Source organism: Pristiophorus japonicus, chromosome 17, assembly GCF_044704955.1.
Source record: "Pristiophorus japonicus isolate sPriJap1 chromosome 17, sPriJap1.hap1, whole genome shotgun sequence".
Lineage (NCBI taxonomy): Eukaryota > Metazoa > Chordata > Chondrichthyes > Pristiophoridae > Pristiophorus > Pristiophorus japonicus.
The window spans coordinates 5224147-5243952 of NC_091993.1; positions in this window are offsets into that span (position 1 = coordinate 5224147).

Sequence of the window (19806 nt, forward strand, 5' to 3'; positions counted from 1 at the left end):
TAGGCCATTCGGCCCTTCTAGCCTGCACCGCCATTCAATGAGTTCATGGCTGAACATTCAACTTCAGTACCCCATTCCTGCTTTCTCGCCATACCCCTTGATCCCCCTAGTAGTAAGGACCTCATCTAACTCCTTTTTGAATATATTTAGTGAAGAATTCTATCCGCAGGTCAGAAATCTTTGGGGCGGAAATTTGGTCGCACCTCATTTGGGGAGGTATCCCAGGCGGGGCGGTACTTTTAGCGCCTTGACAAAGTTTGCGCCTCCCGCCCAGAAATTCATCAGAATCGGTCAAAGAGCTGACAGGGGCGATAAATCGGCTGTTGCACACCAGAGCTGGGGTGGGGGGGCGGTGATAACAAAAGGTTGGTCGGTAAATTTGGCGGATCCATTGCACATGCGCGGAACTCCGAATCTGATTGCAGGAAAAGCAGAGTGTTAAAGGCGCGGCATAGTAATGCACCCATTAAAGTTTTCAAAATCACTTGTTTCCAACCTGTACTGTTCTGTCTGTCTGCCGCTGCAAACTGGGAGGCTCACGCACCGTGCTGTGTGTAAACGTTGCACTGACTGTGACCTCCCAGGGAATCGCTTCCTCATCCCTTTAAGTTGCCACCAGCTAACGACTCGCCAAGCCTGTACTGACTGTTATTCCAGACGTGTTCTTGATGGGCGTTAAATGAGGCGGCTGCGCCGAATTTTCCGACCGGGGTGCAAGCGTGGGCGTTACAACAGGACTAACGTCAGGATGGGAGCGATCATCAGCAGCCGGGCGCTACCAGTTTGCTATGAGTTTCGAATGAATTTCCTGTTGGGGCGCTAAAAGCTGCACTCCCGGTCAGTAATCCCTTACGCTCCCATTAACGCCAACTCTGGTCGCTAACTGAGACATCAGACAACTGAAAATCCAGCTCTTTAAATTTAAAGTTGAAGCTACATAGAAACAAAGAAACATAGAAAATAGGTGCAGGAGTAGGCCATTCGGCCCTTCGAACCTGCGATCATGGCTGATCATGAACTTCAGTACCCCATTCCTGCTTTCTCGTCATACCCCTTGATCCCTTTAGCCGTAAGGGCCACATCTAACTGCCTTTTGAATATATCTAACGAACTGGCCTCAACAACTTTCTGTGGTCGAGAATTCCACTGGTTCACAATTCTCTGAATGAAGAAGTTTCTCATCATCTCGGTCCTAAATGGCTTACCCCTTATCCTTAGACTGTGACCCCTGGTTCTGGACTTCCCCAACATTGGGAACATTCTTCCTGCATCTAACCTGACAATTCCGTCAGAATTTTATATGTTTCTATGAGATCCCCTGTCATTCTTCTAAATTCCAGTGACTATAAGCCTAGTCGATCCAGTCTTTCTTCATATGTCAGTCCTGCCATCCTGGGAATCACTCTGGTGAACCTTCGCTGCACCCCCTTAATAGCAAGAATGTCTTTCCTTACATTAGGAGACCAAAACTGTACACAATATTCAAGGTGTGGCCTCACCAAGACCCTGTACAGCTGCAGTAAGACCTCCCTGCTCCTATACTCAATTCCTCTCGCTATGAAGCCAACATGCCATTTGCCTTCTTCACCGCCTGCTGTACCTGCAACCTATGTTCCCCAAGAGGTTCAATTTACAAGGTCTTATTCATGCTATCCCTTTAATTGTCACCACAGTGCCTTCTCTGGAGATGATAACTCACGCTAGTTCTCGGAATATTTTCCGTATTCTATACCTTACCCAAGTGACCATTGATCATGTGCGAGTTTGGACACTGAGTATCAGTGGGTCACTCAATTGTGGGTGTCATAACAGTCAAGCATGATCCTGTCTTCATCCACCAGCTGATTTTTGCTTTATCTAGCCCAGAGTGCTGAGGCCAGCTATATCAGCCCACAATTTCCCTGTTGAGCTTGGCTAACTCAGCACTAATCAGAGAATAAAGAACCTTCCTTGTCACTTTAGCTCAATTCACATTACTAAACACATGCCTGTAACCATTGGAACATCAAAGGGGTTGTCCTATTGGATTCTGAGCCCCACTTCAACCCTTTGTAACTTCATGGTCCAAACACCTCGCAGTCCAGCCAAGAGGGTGAATGAATGGTGTTGCCCAAAATGAAATTTGGTACTTCCTGCATGCAGCAACACAACTAACTCGGCAAGATTTACAAATCAATTCTGCAGCTCGTGTAGGTATAACAGCCAAGGCTAAGATTTGAATCACTCCACATCACTTTTAGAGGAACATATTCCAGTTTATGTTAAGAGTTTATAGCATGGCCTCCTGTGCATCCCATCCTCTCTGTGCACCATTATAAGTGGCCAACTGGCCCCATTTTCTGGAACTCCCTTTGTAAAACCTTCATTTTTCTACGTCTCTGTCTTTGAAATTCTTTTTAAAACATTAACAATTCAACCAGAAGCTCTCTCATTGCTGCTCATTTTCTTCTCTGTCCATTGTCCATTTTCTTCTCTGTCAATTGCTTTGGGGACATTTTGCACATAAAAATATGATTACATTTGCAAGATTGTGAATTGAAAAATGTTTGATTCTCTGCCTTTCTCCGATTCTATAAAATGTAAAAAATGGAATGGTTTGCAGATGTTATTTTACAAAGAGGTGCACATCATTTGAAAATTAAAAGTTCAGTACTTCATGAGCTGCACTTTCAACATGGGTAAAATTTTAATTATAAATTAAATACCCTAATGGTTGCAAAATAGGTCAGTTTAAAGTTTCATTGCAATTAAATAATATTTAAAATATCTATTTATAATTGGTTTGGAGACATTTTTAAATTACATATGTCTATTTTTTTTAAAATGAGAACTGAATAGATTTCATAAAACATATTTCTCTAAAATATGAGCAAGTGAGTTCTCTCCGGTGACCTGGCTAATATTTATCTCTCAATCAACATCACTCAAACATATTATCTGGTCATTATCTCATTGCTGTATGTGGGAGCTTGCTGTGCGCAAATTGGCTGCCACATAACAACTGCGACTAACTTTGAAAGTATTTCATTGGCTGTAAAAACTTTGGGACATCTAGAGGTCATGAAAGACGCTATATAAATGCAAGTTCTGTCTTTCTTTAAAAAAGTGGCTAAATAAAATGTGGCACATTAATTGACTCCTCAGTTATTCTCCTTCTTTCTTCATTGCCTTCTTGCTGAACGAGGGAACTCGTATGAAGAGTGTGGCGGTATATGCCACCTGAGTATTCTGGTGTGATTCAGAGGAATAATGTGGGATGCCAGCCTTCGAGACGATCATTGTTATGGCTGCGTGCAGCTGCAGCAAGTGTGAACCATTCCTCTCAATCTGTCCCCAGGTTCTTCTTGTGAAACAATCTGGCTCTCGGTGCCCCAGACTGCTGCAAGCTTATATCCCCCAAGGACCCATCAGCGCTGACCAGTGCTTGGCCTGTCTTTGTGTGTCGGGCAGGTACCAATCAAGTCAATAGTTCTATTAGAAATGAGAGGAATTCATCTTGTACTGAGCCTAAACTCCCAGTCGCAGTCGCAGTCAGTTGCAGCGAACACGAGCAGCTATTTCCTGTAACCTGATATTCCTGGGCTTTTTTTCTCACACATTTAAAGATTCCCATATAAGGCGTTTGGCTGAATATAATGAACAGAAAGCGGGCTGCCTACTCAGTAACTTAAAAGTTTGTGATTTCCTCTTAAATTACAAAGTATATGGGAAAGTTAATGGGAAAACAAATCCTTTGAGGTTGCTAAGCACCGTTGCTTATTTTGTTTATATTTTTAACCCATGATTTTGCATTCTGTAACACAGGTTGTGCAAATTAGCAATATGCTATGTCACCATTCAGCCTCCAGCACTATTTGTAACAATTTAACTAAATTCTCCCAATCCCTCTTAATTACAAACTGGTAGCATTACAAAATGTATTAATTAGTAGCTGATTAACAAGTGGGTGTTATTTTAAGTCGATGTTATTATTTTCTTACCTTGTACTGCCTGCTCTTTTCAGCTCTTTATAATAACCTAATTACTGTAACTCGTGATAGAAATGAGAAGATGTAAATACCTGACAGTGTTAGATCAGATCGCAGAAAAAAGCAGTAAGACATTTATTATGTGACTAATCGTCAATTACTGATCGTGATGACTCAAATTGTTATGGTATGAAACCTTTCAATCCTGTTCTACAGCTGTTCAGCAATACAAAGAAGTCATTTAAAAGTAACAATAAAATGAAAAGTGAATCCTAAAGCACTCTTTATTTTAAGAATCCATCTAAATAACAATACCTTGTTGTTATATAGCACTTTTAATGTAGAATACCCTCCCAAGGTGCTTCACAGAAGATTTTAAGTAATGCTTTATGGAAGAATGAGGAGAGGCAATATAAACTAAATGGGTATGATTTCATGGCAGGTACAGGAACAGAGAGACCTGGGGGTTCACATACACAAATGTTTGAAGGTGACAGGACAAGTTGATAGAAACATAGAAACATAGAAAATAGGTGCAGGAGCAGGCCAGTCAGCCCTTCAAGCTTGCGCCATCATTCAATAAGATCATGGCTGATCATTCACCTCAGTACCCCTTTCCTGCTTTCTCTCCATACCCCTTGGTAAGGGCCATATCTAACTCTCTCTTGAATATATCCAATGAACTGACATCAACAACTCTCTGCGGTAGGGAATTCCACAGGTTAATAACTCTCTGAGTGAAGAAGTTTCTCCTCACCTCAGTCCTAAATGGCTTACCTCTTATCCTTAGACTGTGTCCCCTGGTTCTGGATTTCCCCAACATCGGGAATATTTTTCGAGCATCTAACTTGTCCAGTCCCGTCAGAATTTTATATGTTTCTATGAGATCCCCTCTCATCCTTCTAAACTCCAGTGAATACAGGCCCAGTCGATCCAGTCTCTCCTGTTGTAAGGTTGTTATCAAAAATACAGGATCCTGGGCTTTATAAATAAAGGCAGAAGTTACAAAAAAGCAAGGAAATGCTAAACCTTTATAAATCGCTGGTTCGTCCTCAGCTGGAGTATGGTGTCCAATTCTGGACACTGCACTTTAGGAAGGAGGTTAAGGCCATAAAGAGGGTGCATAGGAGATTTATTAGAGTGGTGCTGGGGGTGAGGAACTTCAGTTATGTGGAGAGGATAGAGAAGCTGGGATTGTTCTCCTTCGAGCAGAAAAGGTTAAGGGGAGATTTGATAGAGATGTTCAAAATTCTGATGGGTTTAGATCGAGTAAATAACAATAGACTGCTTCCACTGGCAGGAGGAACTGCAACCAGAGGTCACAGGTTTAAGGTAATTGGTAAAAGAACAAGAGAGGAGATGAGATTTTATTTTTCACACCGTGTTGTTACGATCTGGAACGCGCTGCCTGAAAGTGTGGTGGAAGCAGATTCAATAGTAACTTTCAAAAGGGAATTAAAAATATAACTTAAATAGGAAACATTTGCAGGGGCACGGGGAAAGAGCAGGCGAGTGGGACTAATTGGATCGCTCTTTCAAAGAGCCGGCATAGGCACGACGGGCCGAATGGCCCCCTTCTGTGCTGTATGATTCGACAAGCAAAAATGGATCCTGAGCCAGAAAGGAGATATTAAATGGGGCTTGGTCAAGGGGGTTGCTTTTAAGGGGGATCTTAACAGGGGAGAGCGAGGTGGAGGGATTGCAGAATGTGGGACCTCGGTAACAATGGTGGGATGAAAGGAGGGAGATGCTGGAGTCAGAGGAACGGAGAAGGTGGAGTTGAAAAGGTTTATTGGATAGAAACATAGAAACATAGAAAATAGGTGCAGGAGTAGGACATTCGGCCCTTCGAGCCTGCACCGCCATTCAATGAGTTCACGGCTGAACATGCAACTTCAGTACCCCATTCCTGCTTTCTCGCCATACCCCTTGATCCCCCTAGTAGTAAGGACCACATCTAACTCCTTTTTGAATATATTTAGTGAATTGGCCTCAACAACTTTCTGTGGTAGAGAATTCCACAGGTTCACCACTCTCTTAATAAAAATCAGTTGTGTTAACTGTAGGCATTTAAATTTAATGAAAATTCATTATTGCATCTATTATTTGCTTTTCAAAACAAACAGAAACTAAGCTCTGTGAAGATTGCATTATGATTATACTGTTCGTTGATTAAATTCAGAAACGCCAGAGAAAGAGGACATGGGACAAATTTTTCAATTCAAGCAAGAACTAGCATTTATATAGTGTCTTTCATGACCTCGGGATGTTCTAAAGCACTTCACATCCAATACTTTTGATGTGTGATCACTGCTGTAATGTAGTAAAATGTAACAGTCAATCTGCATTCAAAAAGCTCCCACAAATACCAATGAGATAAATGACTAAATAATCTGCTTTTTAAGCAAAGCTGGTTGAGGGTTAATATTGGCCAGAACACCAGGAGAACTCTAATACAAAAGCAAAAAACTGCAGATGCTGGAAATCTGAAATAAAAACAGAAAATGCTGGAAATACTCAGCAGGTCAGGCAGTGTCTGTGGAGAGAGAAACAGAGTTAATGTTTCAGTTCGATCATCTTTCATCAGAACTGGAAAAAGTTGGTGATGTAACCGATTTTAAACAAGTGCAGGGACAGGAAAAGGGGCGAGGAAAGAACAAAAGGGAGGGTCTGTGTCAGGGTGGAAGGCAAGAGAGATTAAATGACAAAAGGTATGATAGTACAGTACAAAGCAAAACTCCCCAGTTCTTCTTTGAATAGTGCCATAGGATCTTTTATGTCCACCTGAGAAACCAGACAGGACCTTGGTTTAACCCAGCCTCTGGACATCCAGAGTATATAATAACTCATTATTTATTTTAAGCGCTAATTACAAGTTACCTTTGGGCCATATTAAGGCCTCTCCTTGAGTTCCGCTTATATTGCATCTAGTGTACACCCGTCATACACGGGTGTCACAGTTCCACGTGTCACAGTTTGTTACAGACACAAAACAGTTAAAAAAGGGAGAGCCTATCATTGAAGTGGAACCTGAAATATACAAACAGTTGCAGCTACACTCTGAATGACCTCAACAGGTTATAAGTAGCTGCAATCACTTGGATTTGCCTATTAAGAGCAGTGGCCTTAAATGCAGAGAGCAGATTAACAGCTAAGCATCTCAACTTAGCTTCAGATGCCACAGGAAATTCAACCGTATTTTTTTTTTAAAAGGGTTTGAATTGATTTGTTTTATCTGTTATAGAGAATGGGGAATATTAATTTCTTGAGATCTACGCTAGGACCCAAGTGTCACAGGCAGCCTCCTCGGTTAGTTTCTATGGGCTAGACTTTCCCTAAAGCCCCCCACCGCCGGATTTCCTCCCAAAAAGACCGCTAGGATTCTTCAAATAACACTGGGGAAAAATTCCATAAAAAACAGAAAAAATACCTCCCGGCGAGAAAATGGATCTTACACATAGATTCTCGGCGGTTAAACGCGATCCTTGGCAAAATGGACAGTTCTTAACCAGAATGGGCGGTAAATACTCAAAGTTAGACCGAGGCTGTGGTTGGGCGTAGGGATGCGGGAAAACTCAACAAATATTTTCTGAATGAAACAAAAAATAAAAATTTAGAAAACATCCTCAAGACCCTTTTTAACTTAATCGTCACGAAAGAATTTTAAAATAATGATTAAATAAAACTTTCATTTACCTTTCTTTGCTCAGCTCCGGCAGCTTTTCGTGGGCATTTTTTTTTCGATCTTACCCACGGGTGACTGCAAGGGCAAAACTTGGACCGTGGCGGTTTTCTCGGCGTTGCACGCAGGTCCACGTGGGCGGTCTGCTCCCCAGCGGTATTCTGAAAACGTCGGCAGAAATCTTTAAAAAATAAAGAGGAAAATTTCACCGGGTGCTTTTCTGCCAAAAAAGAGCAGTACCACCGAAAATGAAGAGGAGAGTCCTCAGGATACCTTGGTGATACTGTGCGCTAACACACTGTTCCACAGAGAAAAAGTACTCTACGGGGCTTGTGTCTAAGATTTCCCACCTGCTGAAACTTTAATCCCTGTCAGCTTGTTAGAAGCAGGGACTGGGTGGAAGAACTAAAAGTGGATAAAAATAAACTTTTAATAAGGATTTAAAATTGCTGTCTTATAGACATTTTAATTCAGTTATACTGCAACTTTAGACCTGGAAAAGAATTGTATTGAGCTTGAGCCAGAGTTGAGCTTCTGACCCCCACATCTTCTCCATCACCAAGACTGCCTACTTCCCCCTCTGTAACATCATCCGTCTCCACCCTATTGCTGAAACTCTCATCCCTGTCTTTATTACCTCTAGACTCGACTACTCCAATGCTCTCCCACCTTGCACCCTCCATAAACTTCAGCTCATCGAACTCAACACTCTGCTGTCCGTGTCTTAAGCCCCATTCACCCATCGACCCTGTGCTCATTGACCGACATTGGCTCCTGGTCTGGCACCACCTCGATTTAAAAATTCTCATCCTTGTTTTCCAATCTCTCCATGGCCTCTCCTCTCTCTATCTCTGTCACCTCCTCCAGCCCTACAACCCTCCAAGATCTCTGCGCTCCTCCAATCTGGGCCTCTTGTGCCTCCCTGATTTTAATCACTTCACCATTGGTGACCATGCATTCAGCTGCCTAAGCCTTTGGCTCTGGAATTACCTCCCTCAACCTCTCCATTTCTCAAACTATCTCTCATCCTTTTGAATTGCTCCTCAGAACATAACATAAGAAATAGGAGCAGGAGTCGGCCATTTGGCCCTTCGAGCCTGCCCCGCCATTTAATAAGATCATGGCTGATCTGATCATGGACTCAGCTCCACTTCCTTGCCTGCTCCCCATAACCTTAACCCTCCTTAAAACCTACCTCTTTGACATAGCTGTCCTAATATCTCCTTATGTGGCTTGATGTCAAATGTTGTTTTGTAACACGCCTGTAAAGCACCTTGGGACATTTTGCGATGTTGAAGGGGCGATATAATTGCAAATTGCTGTTGTATTCAGTTGAAATGCTGTTCCAAAAGTGTGTCGTATAACTATCTTGGATTTCTCTCAAAATGTCTAATATTTGAATAAATAAATCCAGCAAAATATTTGTGCCAGGTTTCTGTCTGTTTTGACCAGGATCCAGCTCTAGTATAATTTCAAGCCAGTTTGGATTTTGGATTATGTGCCACACATGTCGGATTGTGTATGAGGGTTGGTTTTCTGCTCTGCATTGCTGATGGTGTTGACCTGGATCAAGCGAGTGTGGATGAGGAAATGGGTGAGAAAGCTTTAGGCCTGCTTCTCACTCGCTGCACTGAAATCAATTGGGAGAAATTTCTGTGACCTCTCAGGAAATCTGTAGCAAGCCTCCCTGACTACCCAAAAATGTACTACTGAATATGTTGACGGTGCAATCACTCCAGTTTCTTACATATAAGTGAATCGCCACTACCCTGATAATAGTCATGATACCTTTACTGTTATAGTGAACCACCACGCAAACATTATTTGAAGGAAGAGCACTCCTAGATAACCATCATCATCATCATAGGCAGTCCCTCGGAATTAAGGAAGACTTGCTTTCACTCTAAAACTGAGTTCTCAGGTGACTGTACAATCCAATACGGGAATTACAGTCTCTGGAACAGGTGGGACAGACAATGATTGAAGGAAAGGATGAGTGGGGATCCTGGGTTGCCGCACGCTCCTTCCGCTGCCTGCGCTTGTTTTCTGCATGCTCTTGGCGACGAGGACTCGAGGTGCTCAACGCCCTCCCGGATGCTCTTCCTCCGCTTAGGGCGGGTCTTGAGCCAGATTAATAACCAAGCATTCCCTCAGCACGTGCACTGATCCGTGTGGAGACAGAGATCTGGGCAGTTGCAAGGGCAGCACAGTCCTGGGTTTCATAAAACAGCTGATGATCCAGTATTGTGAAGCTGGGTGGCCTGTTGCAAATAGCAACAGTCTGAGCACTCACGAGATATACTCCAACTGTCACTGGAGTGCACTACTGCCGGTAGCCCGGAGTTCCATTAACTGACTGCACATATGCAGCAGGTGGACTCCCCTCAGAGTTACTGCCAGATCTTTCAGAGTGTTTTCCACACACTCAAATGTCTTCACAAGTAGCAGCATTCTTTTTATACAGAGCCTCTGTGAGGTAGCAGTCCTGGGGTGTGGGAGGTAAGGGATGTCTCCAGCTGGCTCTTTGGTCCACAGGTTTACTCACCCCCACCACCACATCCACTTGTTCCTCTTCACTTATGCTCTATGCTACATCCATTGCTTCCTTCTCAAACCAAAAATCAAAAAGAATCGAGTAGAGGTACCCGTGTTGGTGCTTGTGACAGATGGAGTCAATGACACAAGGTTCGGTGCTAGCTTCGCCTCCAGCACTGGCCACTGAGGCTGGTTCTTGAAGAAAATCTCTACAGAAAGAAAAGGATATGCTGGAATCCTGATTACATCCTTTTAAACAGAGCGTACGTGCCAATATATTTTTTGCCATTCTGCTATGCAGTACATGCACAAGTGTATTGGATGAGTTCTTCTGAAAGGGGAGTACTCCTTTGCCCCAAAGAGAGTTACCCTTCTGTCCTGGAATTTCTCCTGCTGCCATTCTAGTGCTGCACCAGAAAAAGGAACAGTTTTATTCCTCTTGTTTCTTCCATGAAGCTCAATTAAATTGGAAAGGTTCACAAAAAGACTTTGTCTCAGGCCAAACGATAAGTGACTTCCCTTCCAAGTAGTATCAGCAGTTCTTTAAATGCTGCTGCAATGCAGCAAATACCATCTCTGCAATCAGCTACCAGTGCAGAGGGCCAATCTGGCTTGCGAGCCATCTGTAGATATTTTAGCAGCTCGCCCTCGAGAGAACACATGAGTTCGGTCTCTCTTGAAAGTGACCAGCGCAACACTTGCTCGAATCTAATCCTGCTTCCACAGCACCAGGAATGGAACACGTAGCTTCCAGTGCCACTGGGGTAAGCAATCCAGAATCAATCACTGTAAACCAAATATTCCAAGAGGCCATTTTACAACTTTGCGTTGCTGGTGGGGATACCTTGCTCGCTGGAAGCACAGGGCAAGCATTGAGGCCTACACTGCCCTTGATTTGCTGACAATTATAATGACGGTAAAAGTGCGCGCAGTGTGTATACACCCATGATAGGCAAGGTACACAGAGCAGGAGCTTTATAATTTCAGTGCATCCTGTATGACGTCCCAGTTGTTTAGCTCCACTGCCACGCTTGGCGACTTCAGCTTACGGTGGTCACATGATAGTATCAGCAAGGTGGAGTGGCTGACTCCAGAGGTACAGAGACCCACCTGATGAGGGGGCATTCGCTGACGCCTCTGGTTGCTGTTCAGTCACTGCCCTGCAGCTACCTTCTTCCACCATAACAGAAATTTGGGGCAATTCTAAACGAACGCACCCACCCGTCAGGAGAATAACGAGATTGAGTACCACATTGATTTCAGACTCGCCCAACTGGTCTCTCCATTACAGTCAATGGGAGAGTAATATTGGGCGGGGTGTAAAACTGCTGGCGAGCTCAGTTAAGATCGATGCAACTGTGATCTTAAAACAACTGTGTTCTTTTATTTTGTTCTTCTGCTGCAGAATCCAGCCCACAGTTTAAACAGGACAAACACCACAGCTCCAGCATCCTAGGGCAATATGAGAACAGGCCACTCTGGCTTACTGCGTCGAATTCTTGGGCAGCTGGGATGGATTCACTGGTGTCGCCAATTTCTGAGCAGTTTTAACTCTTCAGCCAAGAACACTGATTTGCAGTTTACATAGGAAAATGGAAGGAATGGCTAAAACACTGCTTAAAAATGCCACATGCAATGAACTGAATTTGACTTATTCACGAACAATAGAACATCGGTCATGGTCCTGGGAGGGCAAAGGTTTCACTGCGCCCTCTCTGGGCACACGCTCGGAGTGCATATCGCACCCCCAGTCTGTGAGTTTTCCATCTGTTAGAGTTGAGAGATGGAAGATCATAGGTTGGGAGTGTGTAATCTCTCAATATACATGTTCCAGAGGCAGGCACTATGCAATTCATACCACATGGGGTCCCCAAGCACGTTTCAGCTGCCTTGGCCTAAACTCAGGATTGCCCTCCCTAGACCTCTCCGCCTCACTTCTCCTGTAAGATGCTCCTTAAAACCTACCTCTGTGACCAATCTGCCCTGATGGGGGGACTTTTACCCCCCAAAAATGGGTGGGTTGGGCTCAAGTGGGAGGTTAAAGTGTTAAATATGTGAATCTTCGGGTTTTAACAGATGCGGGGCAGGAGGCGTGCAGCCAAACGGTTCCCAGGAGGCGGATTGGCACTTTAAATATGATAATGAGGCTAGAATCTAGTATTTAACCTTCCGAATCCCATTCCCCCACCATCAGCACCCACCCACCCCCCCCCCATAGAAATCCCCCCCCCCCACCCCCGCTCCCCCACAGGGCTGTGGATTGGCCCCTCACCTCCGGGATTGAGGCTCACACTTACATGGGTTCGCGGACTCGAATCCAGCATTCACGCCCGTCTGCAAGTCAGGCCGTCAATCCGGCTGACTTCTAGCCAGGGAACCAGTCTGTGACATCACACGCACACTGTGGGGTTAAAGCGTTCGGGTTTCCCGCATTCTACCAGGCCAATCCCCCCCACTCCCGGCGGGTCCAAAAGTAACAATTCTGGCCTGTATCTCCTTACGTGGCTTAGTGTCAAATTGTGTTTGATAACGCTCCTGACTTGCGATGCTGTTCTTTCGCTAAGTTTTTACCCACCTACTTCTTGTAGATATTCAGTGAAGGCCCACCTCCAAAGGAAAAGCAGACACTTAGTTCGAGATAATGACAGATACATGCTACACTGACCACTGTGGCCCCTTTACAATTAATCAACAGATCGGCAAACACACACAAATGTTGTCCAGTTTCAGTCGGCGGCAGATTGGTGTTTTTCTTTCCTGTAAGTGCGGATTTGTCAAAACAAACTCCACACTCGAGCAGATGACACCACTCAGCATTTATGTAATTGTGCTTTCTACACCCTCTTTCCTCAATTCTGGGTCTTCGTCACAATTATGGTCAAATTAGGAACGGCAAATGTCAGCACATTCTGATGCCAAACATTCCTTGGACACTGATAAAACACATAACTCACTGAACTGCAAACATCAAATGCAGACTTCAGCCCAGCACAAAACAAATGTCAAATTAACTTCAACAGCCAATATTGCTTTGTGGCTTGGGTATAGACTAATGTTGGAAATTGCAGAATGTATCGTTATTCCTGCACAGTGTGTTATTATGTAAACTTCTACACGGTACGAAAGCAAGTGCAAGCTTTCTTATTCAACATGCCCTTGTTATCTGGCCACAGTTACAAGTACTTTTTCTGAATAATTCTAAACAATGGTCCTGAATCCCAAGTGCAAATATACACGGAGATATATTTTGTTGAACAGACCTGACCGAATCACAATTTTGTAAAAGATTTCTCCTGTAATTATCGTACAAACGTATAGAAGGGGGCCATTGAGCCCATCATGCCTGTGCAGGCTCTTTAAAAGAGATATCCAATTAGTCACACTCTTCTGCTCTTTCCCCATTGCACTTCAAATGTTTCCTTTTCAATTATATATCCAATTCCCTTTTGCACTTTGCTATTGAATCTGCTTCTACACCCTTTCAGGCAGTGCATTCCAGATCATAACAACTCGATGCGTAAAAACATCGCTTCTCATTTCTTCTATATTTTTTTCAAATTATTTTAAATCTGTGTCCCTTGGTCATCCACCCACCCACCAGTAGAAACAGTTTCTCCTTATTTACTCTATCATAATTTTCAACACCGCTATTAAATCTCCCCTTAACCTTCTCTGCTCCAAGGAGAATAATGACAGCTTCTCTAATCTCTCATTTCCATCTCTCTTGAACACAGTTAATGATGCTGGAGTTCCAAGCTATGGGCACCAGTACCTTGCCCCAGTGACCATTCTTTCCATGCACCTTGGCACTGAATGCCTGTAGCCTTCTGGACCATGGAGGTCATCCCAGCCATACCCTGACTTCCACACTAATGCACTTTACAGCAGGAGTCACTGGTTAGCATCAGGTCCATGAGCCTTGTCTGATTTTTTTTTCCTTTTTAGTCCATGGCACTGAGGCCAATTATCATACACAACTGTTTCCCTAACACAAATAGACTGTGTCCATCCACACAATAATATTGGCTGTTAATATTAATCTAACCTTTTGTGCTGTACTGTGCTGTAATTCAGCACAGGCCGATTGTTGAACCTGAGACTTTCTGATCTGTATGTCCTCAGGTTACATTGGTGGATCCTTCACCCAGAGTGACATTGGACGATACGCTTGATCTAGAGTGACATTGAAAAATACACTTCATCCAGAGTGACATTGGACGATATACTTTACCCAGAGTGACATTGAACAATACACTTGATCCAGAGTGACATGGGACAATATACTTTATCCGGAGTGACACTGGATGATAACTTTATCCAGAGTGACACTAGATGATAACTTTATCCAGAGTGACATTGGTCGATATAGTTTACCCAGAGTGACATTGGTCGATATAGTTTACCCAGAGTGACATTGGTCGATATACTTTACCCAGAGTGACATTGGATTGTAACTTGATCCAGAGTGACATTGAACGTGCCTCATCCATTAGAAAAATAAACTCATAAAAATGTTTGGACATTTGTAAAAACACTATTATGCTGAAAGAATGTTTTAAAGAATCTTAAAAAGCCTCTTACTTTAAAGCAACCTTTAAATAGCATAATATCCATCATTTTCAAATACACAGTGTTTATGATATGTAGTAAAATAGAAACTTAAAACAGCCAAAGGAGTAGTTCAGGTAACTGCAGCGTAAACCTTTCAGCATAAACTGCGCAGTAGGTGTTCAAATTATCTGTGGAGAATAATATCTGGAAATTGAAAACATCAAATAATATGAATAGCATTGTCTTCACTGACTGGAACATTAGCTTATGTAATATTTCTGAGTGCATTTTTAATTGTCATTCATGATCTGTGCAGTTCGGCAGAATGCAAACGAAGAGTATAGAAGATTTTACAGCACGTGTCGTGTGAACTTGCTACTAATATCTCCTTTTAAACATTTGATCTAAATATCTTGTATATAAAACACAATATAATTGGATATCGCATGCAAAGTAAACACAGGCTTTCTAAAGAGTAATGATGGGATCAAGTCTTATCCATAATCATCCTGTGGAGTTCTTCTGGCTGTTTATAGATTGAAAAAACCCCACTGTGCCCTCCAAACATAAAGGGCACCTCAGTCTAGTGCTGGACAAAGAGGCTAAAGAGGGTTTCTGAGATGTCCTGACCTTTTTGGCCTGTCCTCAGGCCTGGAGAATATCTTTGCCCTTTTCTTTCTTGCAAACTGCTCCAGGATAGGGTCTCAGTGGATACTCTGTCCCCTCCACAAAACCAAGGGAAGAATGCAAGGAGAGAGAGAAAAAAATCTCGGTCACAATCCTCTTATCAACACCTTCAATCACTTATCTGATAGCCGGTGTTTGGCTGGTGATTTAAAAAAAAATAACGTGACAGAAAAGACTTTAAAAATGTGAAAACAAAACATTGCTGATTAATGTGCATGAATAGCCCAGCAGCAAATGTCAAGGAAAGTTATTGCAATTTATCAGATGTTGGAGCTGTCATCTGGTTAAAGAGGAAAAGCAAAAAAAAAGGTCTGTATTCAAAATGTCATAAATAGTGGAAAGTCAATTATAATAAAATACAAAGCTTTTTAATTAGTTTACTACTTGGCTGATAGGCCACAGAACTCAGTCAACGATATAGTTTGCGGCTGGATATTAATCAGTTCGCAATCCCATTTTTTTCCCTAAAAATAGAAAAAGAAATAGATTAATCTAACAAATTAGGGAGCATAATTTATTTTGAGGGCAAGTGAGAATCCTGCTTTATGTACGAAACAAGAATGGTATTTATTCCACGTGTGTGAATCACCATTTAACTGTCTTCCCTTGAGATCGTCTCATCAGCCCCTTCCCCCTCCCCCCGCCTCCCCCCTCCCAAAATAAACAGATTATCTCACCGGTGACAGGGAGGTCCAGCCGTTCATTCACTTGTGCAGAAGGAGCATCATAACTCACGAGTGCCTGTGTCATTCACACTTGTGAACGAGCCCCATAACTCACCGTCATTGCTGAGATATCCTTGATGTCTCTTGCGGCTCTCATCAGCAATAAATTTCAGCAGAGCTCTAATTCCAGCACTTTGAATAGTGCATCATCTGTAGTAATTAATTCAACAATAGGGAACAAGGTAATCAATAATCAACACAAAGATGTGTATCATAGATGAATAAGGCATGTCAGAGGTATCCTTAATCTTATCCTGTGCTGCATTTTTCACTTTCAAAATGCATTACTCTCCGATAGGACCCCTGCATTAAATAAATGAACTGAAAATAATAGTACAAAAGGAATATTAAACAGGGGGAGGCTTGCACTATGGGGCCAATCTATTAATAAGATAACATGGTGCAATTTGGAGCTTTTATACAGATTGAATGAATGATTTTCTTTCTTCTCTAGCTGAAACACCACAAAATGCTAATGGATCTATCTCTGCGATCGTCTTCCTTCCCAGTGTTTTCCACTCTATAGCCATCCAGCAAACTCTTCGTTCCTTGACTATGGCCTCTTGTCTTTCAGCCTCCCTCTCCCTTTACCCTGGAAGCAAATCCTTCCGCTGCTCTGGCCCTACTCTTTGGAGTCACCTGCCTAACCGCCTACTCCTCACCACCTCACTATCTTCCTTTAAAAGCCTCTTCCATTCCCAGCTCTTCAACAAAGCTTTTGGTAAGCCCCTCCTAACCTTCCCTGGCTAGTCATCTGTTTCCTATCGTGGGGCATTTTCAGTTTTGCATTAAAGACACTATATAAATGCAAGTTGCTGTTGTGGAACTGTCATTCTGCCGAACAAGCCATAAATCTCTAAAGACAAATGCAGCAATTACGGTGATCAGTGCTTTAAGAGTTAATTCTTTTGCTTCCCTCCCACTCCAGACAATCATGGTGTTGGAAATTCGGCAGCTGGTCTCACAAGTTTACAGCTAAATAAATGAATGCACACTTTCAAAGCAATCATGTTTTGTGGCTTTTAGACATGGTGCATCAAATTATATCTGGTAGTTACAAGGACCATCAGGGAGTATCATATATCAGCCTTCAAAAGAATTCAAATGCTAGATATGGTACAGTTTAAGCATCTTCCTGTACATGCCTTCTACAATCTTGCGAGCTCGAATAGTTAATTGTACACCATACTTGCGGAAGCTTTGTGGAAAAGTAATTAGTAAGAACAATTTTCTGTCTTTTTAACTTTTGCTTATGCGTGAAAAGTGTGTGTGTGTGTGTTTGTGTCCGAGTGTGTGCATGCATGTGTTAGTGGTGGTCGGGAGGTGTAACTGATGGAGTGAGGGATTATAGAGCTGTGGAATGAATTTTTTATTACTTTGTACTCAGTGACAGCATCAAGATTGTCATGTTTGGCGCAGGCCAGATGCAGCACAGAGCCTCCCTGCATTGTCCTGATAATTGGCTCAATCCTATATTAACAGCAGTGCACGAGTAAAAAGGAACGAAAAACCATTAAGTGAAATCTTGCTGCTATTAACGATGTAACGATTTCATTTTTGTGGCTGCTGCAAACATATTTTCACAAGTAATGCATGCCTGAGCTAATCCCTCAATTAGTTTTAGGGAACTTTCAACGTGTGGTATAAGTCGGGTGATGTAAGACTGCCTCCAGGAGTTAGTCTCATACTGTTTTAACTTTGCACCAACCACAGGCAAAAGCAACCACTGCACAGCTTCAAATTCTGGGAAGTGCACAGGAACTGCCAGGAAAGTTCGCAGACTATTAGGTTTAAGCTTTTAAAGTTAGCAGACTGTCTTATTGTCAGTTTGCTGCTAATAAGATTTAACCAACAATTTGGGAGGCCAGTAATCACATTCCTGTCCAGTGGGTGGTGCAGCGCCAGCAGTATGACTGCGGTCTATCGGTTTGAGTTGGCTACCGATGTCAAACCTGATGTTTTGTAGCGCTTTGGAAAGTCAATGTTTGCCATTCAGCCTGAGGAAAGAAGCATGGAATAAGTAGCGCGCAGATGCTACTGAGCCAAACATGTGTAAATCTGAGCCCTCCCCTCATCACCTCCCCCCCCCCACCCCACCCCTCCACCATGCCACCTACACCAATACGACTTTGCCATTCCCACACTCTATAACCTTATGACGCCTGTGAGTAAGATTGCCCAATTAGTTCCAATTGTATTGTTTTGCGGAGGCATTTTGTGTTGTGGTCTCACACCCACTGGGAACTGGATTAAGATCGCCCAAACTTGGCTCAGATAGAATGCTTAATAGTCAGCTGAAAGAATGGACTGACATTCCATCTGTCTCTGAGCTGGATTTATAAACTCTGTTCCAGAGGTGAAAGTCCCACTACACTGTCCCGTCCAGCCTCCAATTTGCTTAAAAATACCTAGAGATTGGATTGCGCTCCAGGCCACATAGGTCCGCCAGGTTCTTCTGCTTATTAAAAAGCGCCCGAGTCAGCTCACTGCTCACCCAGGAGGGACCAACATCGGTCGGCTCAGACATGGTTCCAGTCGTAAGTAGAGTCTGGGCATTGCAGGGGATGTGGGGTGTTAATCAGGAGGGGGGGGGGTGGGGCGGTGAACCATGGCCAACAGCAGCCTGAAATGTTTATGTACAGCTGGGAGGGGCCTTTACCCTGTCCCTCCCGGCTCCTCAATAAGTTTAGTGGAAAAAAAATTCAAACTACAGGCAGCCTCAAGTGATCCCCTTACGGACTCCTAGTTTGGCTGCCAAGCGCCCGTGAATACTAATTGCATTATGTACAGAGCATAGTGTAGTCAGCCGCTGACGACTATTGCAGAAGAGGCTGTAACATGCTTTAGGCACCGCTATTTGCATATGCAAAGAGCCGAATGCCAGTTTACAACATGGGTCCTGGACATCGCCTTTACCAATATGGCAGATGCAGCACTTCTGGTGCCAAATGAGCGCGTGCATACAGCCCGCCATATTGGGCACTTTAGGCACCCATTTTCTACCTTTAATACTGCCTCATTTCTAGGCTGAAATGTCAAAATATTCACTCTGCTCAACTCCTCCAAACATATTGATACCGTAAAGTTAAGTACAGGAGGGACACTATAGGGAAAGACTTAAAAATTAAATACGTTTGACAGCTCAGATGGCATGAAAGTGACACGGGCACTCTTGTTGAAGAAGGTATTAACTACAGCAGCCCTAACCCTGCTGACACGATACTGTATCGCTTACCTCATCTCCCTTCTAGCACTCCACAGAAGCTAATGAAATTTTACATCCAAATTTAAATTGATCGACTCAATTAACTAGTCAATTCATTTAATTAGAAGTGAGTAGAAAATTAATCAAAATGATTAGATTTGCATAACACATTGTAAAAACATTTCCAAAAAGTTTGATTATGTGCTTTAATATATAAAAGAAAAATGCCAAGAACAAGGTTAAAAGAGTTTCCACCGTATAGTTTGGGCACCTAGCGCCAGCAAATAGATATTGTAGCATGTTTTAAAATGCTGTACACATTTCTGAAACGCGAAATGCTGAGGCATCTAATAAAAGGTGGATGCATATGCAAATTTAATTTAGTTTATTATCCAACCTACCCATGAATTCCGTCATAGGAAACAGACTGAAATCAGCTGAATTACTGGGAAT